We start from the raw sequence: 7,496 nt of genomic DNA, 5'->3' as shown, positions 1-7,496 counted from the left end.
CATTAGGAGAATGATGTGATTGACATGACCCATTCCGTTAGCCTAGCACTTGATCGTTTAGTATGTTGCTATTGCTTTCTTCATGACTTATACATGTTCCTGCAACTATGAGATTGTGCAACTCCCGTTTACCGGAAGGACACTTTGTGTGCTACCAAACGTCACAACGTAACTGGGTGATTATAAAGGTGCTCTACAGGTGTTTCCGAAGGTACATGTTGGGTTGGCATAAATCGAGATTAGGTTTTGTCACTCCGATTGTCGGAGAGGTATCTCTGGGCCCTCTCGGTAATACTCATCACCTAAGCCTTGCAAGCATTATAACTAATGAGTTAGTTATAAGATGATGTGTTACAGAACGAGTAAAGAGACTTGCCGGTAACGAGATTGAACTAGGTATTGGATGCCGACGATCAAATCTCGGGCAAGTAACATACCGATGACAAAGGGAACAACGTATGTTGTTATGCGGATTGACCGATAAAGATCTTCGTAGGATATGTAGGAACCAATATGGGCATCCAGGTCCCGCTATTGGTTATTGACCGAGAATGGTTCTAGGTCATGTCTACATAGTTCTCGAACCCGTAGGGTCCACACGCTTAACGTTACGATGACAGTTTTATTATGAGTTTATAAGTTTTGATGTACCGAAGTTTGTTCGGAGTCCCGAATGTGATCACAGACATGACGAGGAGTCTCGAAATGGTCGAGACATAAAGATTGATATATTGGAAGCCTATGTTTGGACATCGGAAAGGTTCCGGGTGAAATCGGGATTTTACTAGAACACCGGGGGGTTACCGGAACCCTCCCGGGGGTTAATGGGCCTTAGTGGGCCATGAGGGAGAAGAGGAGGGCCGGCCAGGGCAGGCCGCGCAGCCCCTCCCCCCTAGTCCGAATAGGACAAGGAAGGGGGGGGGCGGCACCCCCCCTTTCCTCTTTCCCCTCCCCCCTTTCCTTCTCCACCAAGGCAAGAGGGGGGAGTCCTACTCCCGGTGGGAGTAGGACTCCTCCAGGCGCACCCCAAGGGGGCCAGCCGCACCTCCCCCTCCCTCCTTTATATAGGGGGGCAGGGGGGCACCCCATAAGACACAAGTTGATCTACGGATCGTTCCTTAGCCGTGTGCGGTGCCCCCTCCACCATATTCCACCTCGGTCATATCGTCACGGAGTTTAGGCGAAGCCCTGCGCCGGTAGAACATCATCATCGTCACCACGTCGTCGTGCTGACGGAACTCATCCCCGAAGCTTTGCTGGATCGGAGCCCGGGGATCGTCATCGAGCTGAACGTGTGCTGAACTCGGAGGTGCCGTACGTTCGGTGCTTGGATCGGTCGGATCGTGAAGACGTATGACTACATCAACCGCGTTGTCATAATGCTTCCGCTTACGGTCTACGAGGGTACGTGGACAACACTCCCCCCTCTCGTTGCTATGTCATCACCATGATCTTGCGTGTACATAGGATTTTTTTTGAAATTACTACGTTCTCCAACAATTTTTTTTCATGCGCTGCGAATTTAGCTAATTTCCAGAAACTGCAGTTTTTCAGAAAAACCCTCATGTTCATGCATTTAATAACTCCACAACCATGCATCGTATTAAAACAAACTAAATATGTAAAATGCTTAGAATTTTGTGTAGATTAATAATATGCCACTTTCATCCATGTTTAAAATGTTTAAACTGTTGTTTGCATTAATTTGCTTAAATTCCATGTTTAAATGATTTATTTCATAACTAAATAACCGTAGCTCGGTTTTAAATAAACTTTATATGTAAATGGGATGAAAAAATGCATAGATTAACATGTTGCACTTTATTTTCCTGTTTAACAACTCTAAAATTATGTAATAGGCAGAACAGTACCGAATTCAAAATATGGACATGAGGATTTTCCGGAATTGTTGTTTGTTGTTCCGGCCTCATTTAAACTTGCCTAGATAGGTAGTTTAATTATGCTTCACCTTTTGCCATGTTTAACAACATTTAATATTGTTTGGTAGCTTAAACGAGATTAAACTAAATATGTCAATGTGGGGTTTTGTCAATATGCAACTCGTTGCATATTGAGCTCCACTTAACTTGTAGTATTGTTTGTTGCGATTTGCCATGCCATGCCTCATTAAACCAGACATGCATCATACTTGATTGTGCATCATGCCATGTTTACGTGTTGTGTGTTTACCTTGTTGTTTGCTTCATTCCGGTTGTGCTCCTTCTCGTTAGTTCTTGTTTCGTTGCGATCGTGAGGATTCCTTCGTCTACGCTTGGTTCGTCTTCGTGGCTTCATCTTCTTCATGGACTCGTTCTTCTTCCTAGCAGGATTTCAGGCAAGATGACCGTCACCTTGGATCTCACTACTATCATTGCTATGCTAGTTGTTTCGTTCTATCGCTATGCTGCGCTACCTATCTTTTGCTCTTCAAGCCTCCCAAATTGCCATGTCAGCCTCTAACCTTTTCACCCTTCCTAGCAAACCATTGCTTGGCTATGTTACCGCTTTTGCTCAGCCCCTCTTATAGCGTTGTTAGTTGCAGGTGAAGTTGAAGTTTGCCCCATGATGGACAGGATTGTGTTGGGATATCACAATATCTCTTATTTAATTAATGCATCTATATACTTGGTAAAGGATGGAAGGCTCGGCCTTATGCCTGGTGTTTTGTTCCACTCTTGCCGCCCTAGTTTCCGTCATACCAGTGTTATGTTCCCGATTTGCGTTCCTTACGCGGTTGGGTGATTTATGGGACCCCCTTGACAGTTTGCTTTGAATAAAACTCCTCCAGCAAGGCCCAACCTTGGTTTTACCATTTGCCTCACCTAGCCCTTTTTCCCTTGGGTTTCCGGCGCCCGAGGGTCATCTTTATTTAACCCCCCCGGGCCAGTGCTCGTCGTGAGTGTTGGTCCAACCTGTCAGCTGCCGGTGGCCACCAGGGGCAACTCTGGGATGGCCTACCGGAAGTTTGGACAATCTGGTGTGCCCTGAGAACAAGATATGTGCAGATCCTATCAGGATTTGTCGGCACATTCGAGCGGCTTTGCTGGTCTTGTTTTACCATTGTCGAAATGTCTTGTAAACCGGGATTCCGAGACTGACCGGGTCTTCCTGGGAGAAGGTATATCCTTCGTTGATCGTGATAGCTTATCATGGGCTAAGTTGGGACACCCCTGCAGGGTATAAACTTTCAAAAGCCGTGCCCGCGGTTATGTGGCAGATGGGAATTTGTTAATGTCCGGTTGTAGAAAACTTGACACCTGATTCGAATTAAAACGCATCAACCGCGTGTGTAGCCGTGATGGTCTCTTCTCAGCGGAGTCCGGGAAGTGAACACGGTCTTTGGGTTATGTTTGACGTAAGTAGGAGTTCAGGATCACCTCTTGATCATTGCTAGCTTCACGACCGTTCCTTTGCTTCTCTTCTCGCTCTTATTTGCGTATGTTAGCCACCATATATGCTTAGTCGCTGCTGCAACCTCACCACTTTACCCTTTCCTTTTCCCATTGAGCTTTGCAAGTCTTGATACCCATGGTAATGGGATTGCTGAGTCCTCGTGGCTCACAGATTACTACAACAACAGTTGCAGGTACAGGTTATGCGATGATCATGATGCGAGAGCGATGTTTGCTTGTTTTGGAGTTCTTCTTCTGCTTCTTCTTCGATCAGGGGATAGGTTCCAGGTCGCAGCCTGGGCTAGCAGGGTGGATGTCGTTTGAGTTTCTGTTTGTGTTTCATCCGTAGTCGGATGTTGGTCTTTTGTATGATGTGTTGTGGTATAAATGTGGCATTGTATGCCTCTGGTATGTATCCCCATCTATTATGTAATGTTGATGTAATGATATTCACCTTGCAAAAGTGTTTCAATATGCGGTTCTATCCTTGGTGGGACCTTCGAGTCTCTTTAGGATAGTATCGCATATTGGGCGTGACACTCGATGACCTAGTCGCCGCAGTCACCTTCCCGCACGGGATCTGAAGAAGTTTGTCGTGTTTTAGAATTTTCCAGAATTTAACAAGTAAATTTGGCATGGCAATGTAGGTACTAAATTCGCCATGGCAAGTGAAAACTATATATTGCCATGGCAATGAAAAGTGTAGAATCTGCCATGGATGTGTAGTTACATTTGCCATGTCAACAAAGATAGAATTGCCATTACAAATATAAAAACAACAAAATTTGAAGAACCTGCCATGAGAGCAATACAAAGGAAAGCTGAAATTTGCCATGTTCGGAAAACATGAATGTGATGGACTTCATGAGATCAAAAATGCACAATAAAAACACATAAACACATGGCAACAAAATAATACTTATATGACAAAATGGCACGGACGACTGTATGATCCTCTGCATGAAGATTTGAATTGCCATGGCAACTACTATGTCCCATCCAATACTAAAAACATGAAAAAAATATAGATTGAAAATTACCATGGCAACTATGGATTGAACATGGGAGGATTTATATCAAAAACTTTCACAAACATCATATTGAAAAATGAAAACAAAAAGCTGATCATCAATTGACAGTGATCATCGCACTAAATAATTGGGCACGTTGGCACATGTTGTTCATTTATGAAACAAACAAATCTTCTGAATGCTAAACATGGTAAGGTATAATGAAGGTTTAGCTAAGTGAATTACAATGTGGCTCACAAGACAAATTACATGATGCTGAAAAACAACACAAGTGCTCTGACAGTCCAAATCTGGCAACTCCGGCCACAGTCGCCGGCCATGAATTCAACAGGCACAACGCCTCTGTATATTGATATTGAGGGAAGGAAGCAGGGGTAAGACGCAGCTCACCTTGGGGATGTGCCGGTGAGCACGGGGGAGCCCAGGGAAGCAGGACGGCGGCAGGAACTAGAGGAGAGCATCGGTGGCGAGCCCGCCTTCACTGCGTCGGCCCGCCTCACACACACGACGCCATCCTTCCGTCGGTGGAAGTCCTCTCTGCAGTGGACCTCCTCGGCTCCGTTGCCACCAACCATGGAAACGACTGCGCGGGGGAGGTTAAGATGTCAGGCACGCCGTGCGCTTCCACGCCCTCGAGCAATCCACCGCGCTCATCTCCACATCATCGTCGATGCACGTTGCGCCACCCCCACCGCTGCCGACCCCGTGCTGGATGCGGGGGCTGGTTGGAGGGGATTGGCACCCTTGCCATCGCCTTGTCGCAAGGGTTGGTGCCGCCGGCGCCTGTGGCCTGCTCTGCCAGAAGCATCCCCTTCTCATCGGCTCCTCGTCCGCGACGCAGTGCCGAATCGAGGCGGAGCTGCGCGCGCTTGATGTGGGGACAATGAGACCCGACCTCACCCGCCAACCTCGGAGACAACGGTAGGTCGACGCCGGCGGCCCTTCTTCAGATCCGGCGACGAGAAGGGGGAGAAGACAGTGAGGAGTGTTGGGGGAGGGGGCGCTAGGGTGGGGGTGAAGGGGAATTGTGCCATCGCGGTCGCCGGCCACCTCACGAAGCCGGAATCTTCTCTCTCGATCGTCGGGATGCCCTCTCTCTTTCTGCTCACTCGCTCCATGGGGGAGGGGGTAGAAGGGTGGGAGTGAGCGAGCGAGGAGAGGACAGCATTCGGGCGAGGACCCAAATAGCCCGCACGACCGCTACTGCTGACGTGGCTGTGCGCCCTGCTTTAAGATTGGTGCAGCGCATCCAACGACAAAGAAGGTGTTCGGGCAAAGTGGTCTCAGCCCACACGTGTGGGCGTTAACATTTCCGTTCTTTTTTCGAGGACATTGACACTCTTTGATCATCCTGCAGATGATATAATTAAGCAGACCACTATTATCCAAAGCGAAGACAAAGGCATCCTATGCTCGGATCAATGGGTGAGCCAGAAACTTTTGTGAGGTATGGGCAAGTTTAAGCCTAAATACCTAAGCTACAAATCAAAATCAGGTGCTCGGATAGACAACATATAAAATCAGCAGCAAACTTTTGAACCAAAAATCCACAATAATGATGTAGTGAAAATATCACCATAGTAGTCATATAAATGTAATTTTAGAGTGAACTAATATATAATATATCAATATTTAGTTGCATTGACCAAAATAAAATTCATACTTGATAACGTAAGTCATAGAACCATGCCTAAAAGGATGGATTTGAATATGGGAATACTGCCAATTTGAATATGAGCTTGGGCAAGTGCCCAGGGTCGCCTGGTGTTGTCTCCGGCCTTGTGTAGGAACCCACTCTCAATTGTAACTGCAATTTAAAATTCGTATATAAATTGTTTTCAAGTGTTGTAAGAATAAGCAGAGGCTCAGCCAATGCAACTTATTTTTTATTATGTTTCATGTACTTTATACTCTTGACGAACTTTAATAACAAATCTAAATATTTTTCACAAAATATGCCTTGCTTAACCAAGTCTAGAAGAACAAATACGTGCCACCTAGATTGCCAACATTTTGAATGGTGAATCCTCATGTGGCCCGGAGATAGCGGTGGTGACCTCCACCCGTCGGGCCACCCCCACGACGGAGATGTCGTCACATGCTCTGCCGTTCGTGGCGTGGCTATCGCCTCCCCTTGCATCGGTGCCTCGATGACCTAGCCGCCGCAGCCACCTTCCCGCACGGGATCTGAAGAAGTTTGTCGTGTTTTAGAATTTTCCAGAATTTAACAAGTAAATTTGGCATGGCAATGTAGGTACTAAATTTGCCATGGCAAGTGAAAACTATATATTGCCATGGCAATGAAAAGTGTAGAGTCTGCCATGGATGTGTAGTTACATTTGCCATGTCAACAAAGATAGAATTGCCATTACAAATATAAAAACAGCAAAATTTGAAGAACCTGCCATGAGAGCAATACAAAGGAAAGCTGAAATTTGCCATGTTCGGAAAACATGAATGTGATGGACTTCATGAGATAAAAAATGCACAATAAAAACACATAAACACATGGCAAAAAAATAACACTTATATGACAAAATGGCACGGATGACTGTATGATCCTATGCATGAAGATTTGAATTTCCATGGCAACTACTATGTCCCATCCAATACTAAAAACATGAAAAAAATATAGATTGAAAATTACCATGGCAACTATGGATTGAACATGGGAGGATTTATATCAAAAACTTTCACAAACATCATATTGAAAAAAAAACTGATCATCAATTGACAGTGATCATCGCACTAAATAATTGGGCACCTTGGCACATGTTGTTCATTTATGAAACAAACAAATCTTCTGAATGCTAAACAGGGTAAGGTATAATGAAGGTTTAGCTAAGTGAATTACAATGTGGCTCACAACATAAATTACATGATGCTGAAAAACAACGCAAGTGATTTGACAGTCCAAATCTGGCAACTCCGACGAAACTCACCGGCCATGAATTCAATAGGCACAACGCCTCTGTATATCGATAATGAGGGAAGAAGCAGGGGTAAGACGCAACTCACCTTGGGGACGTGCTGGTGAGCACGGGGGAGCCCAGGGAAGCAGGATGGCGGTAGG

The sequence above is a fragment of the Triticum dicoccoides genome, chromosome 4B (assembly GCF_002162155.2).
Source record: "Triticum dicoccoides isolate Atlit2015 ecotype Zavitan chromosome 4B, WEW_v2.0, whole genome shotgun sequence".
Classification (NCBI taxonomy): domain Eukaryota; kingdom Viridiplantae; phylum Streptophyta; class Magnoliopsida; order Poales; family Poaceae; genus Triticum; species Triticum dicoccoides.
The sequence above is the reverse complement of the archived record's forward strand: the minus strand, read 5'-3'. Positions refer to the sequence as shown.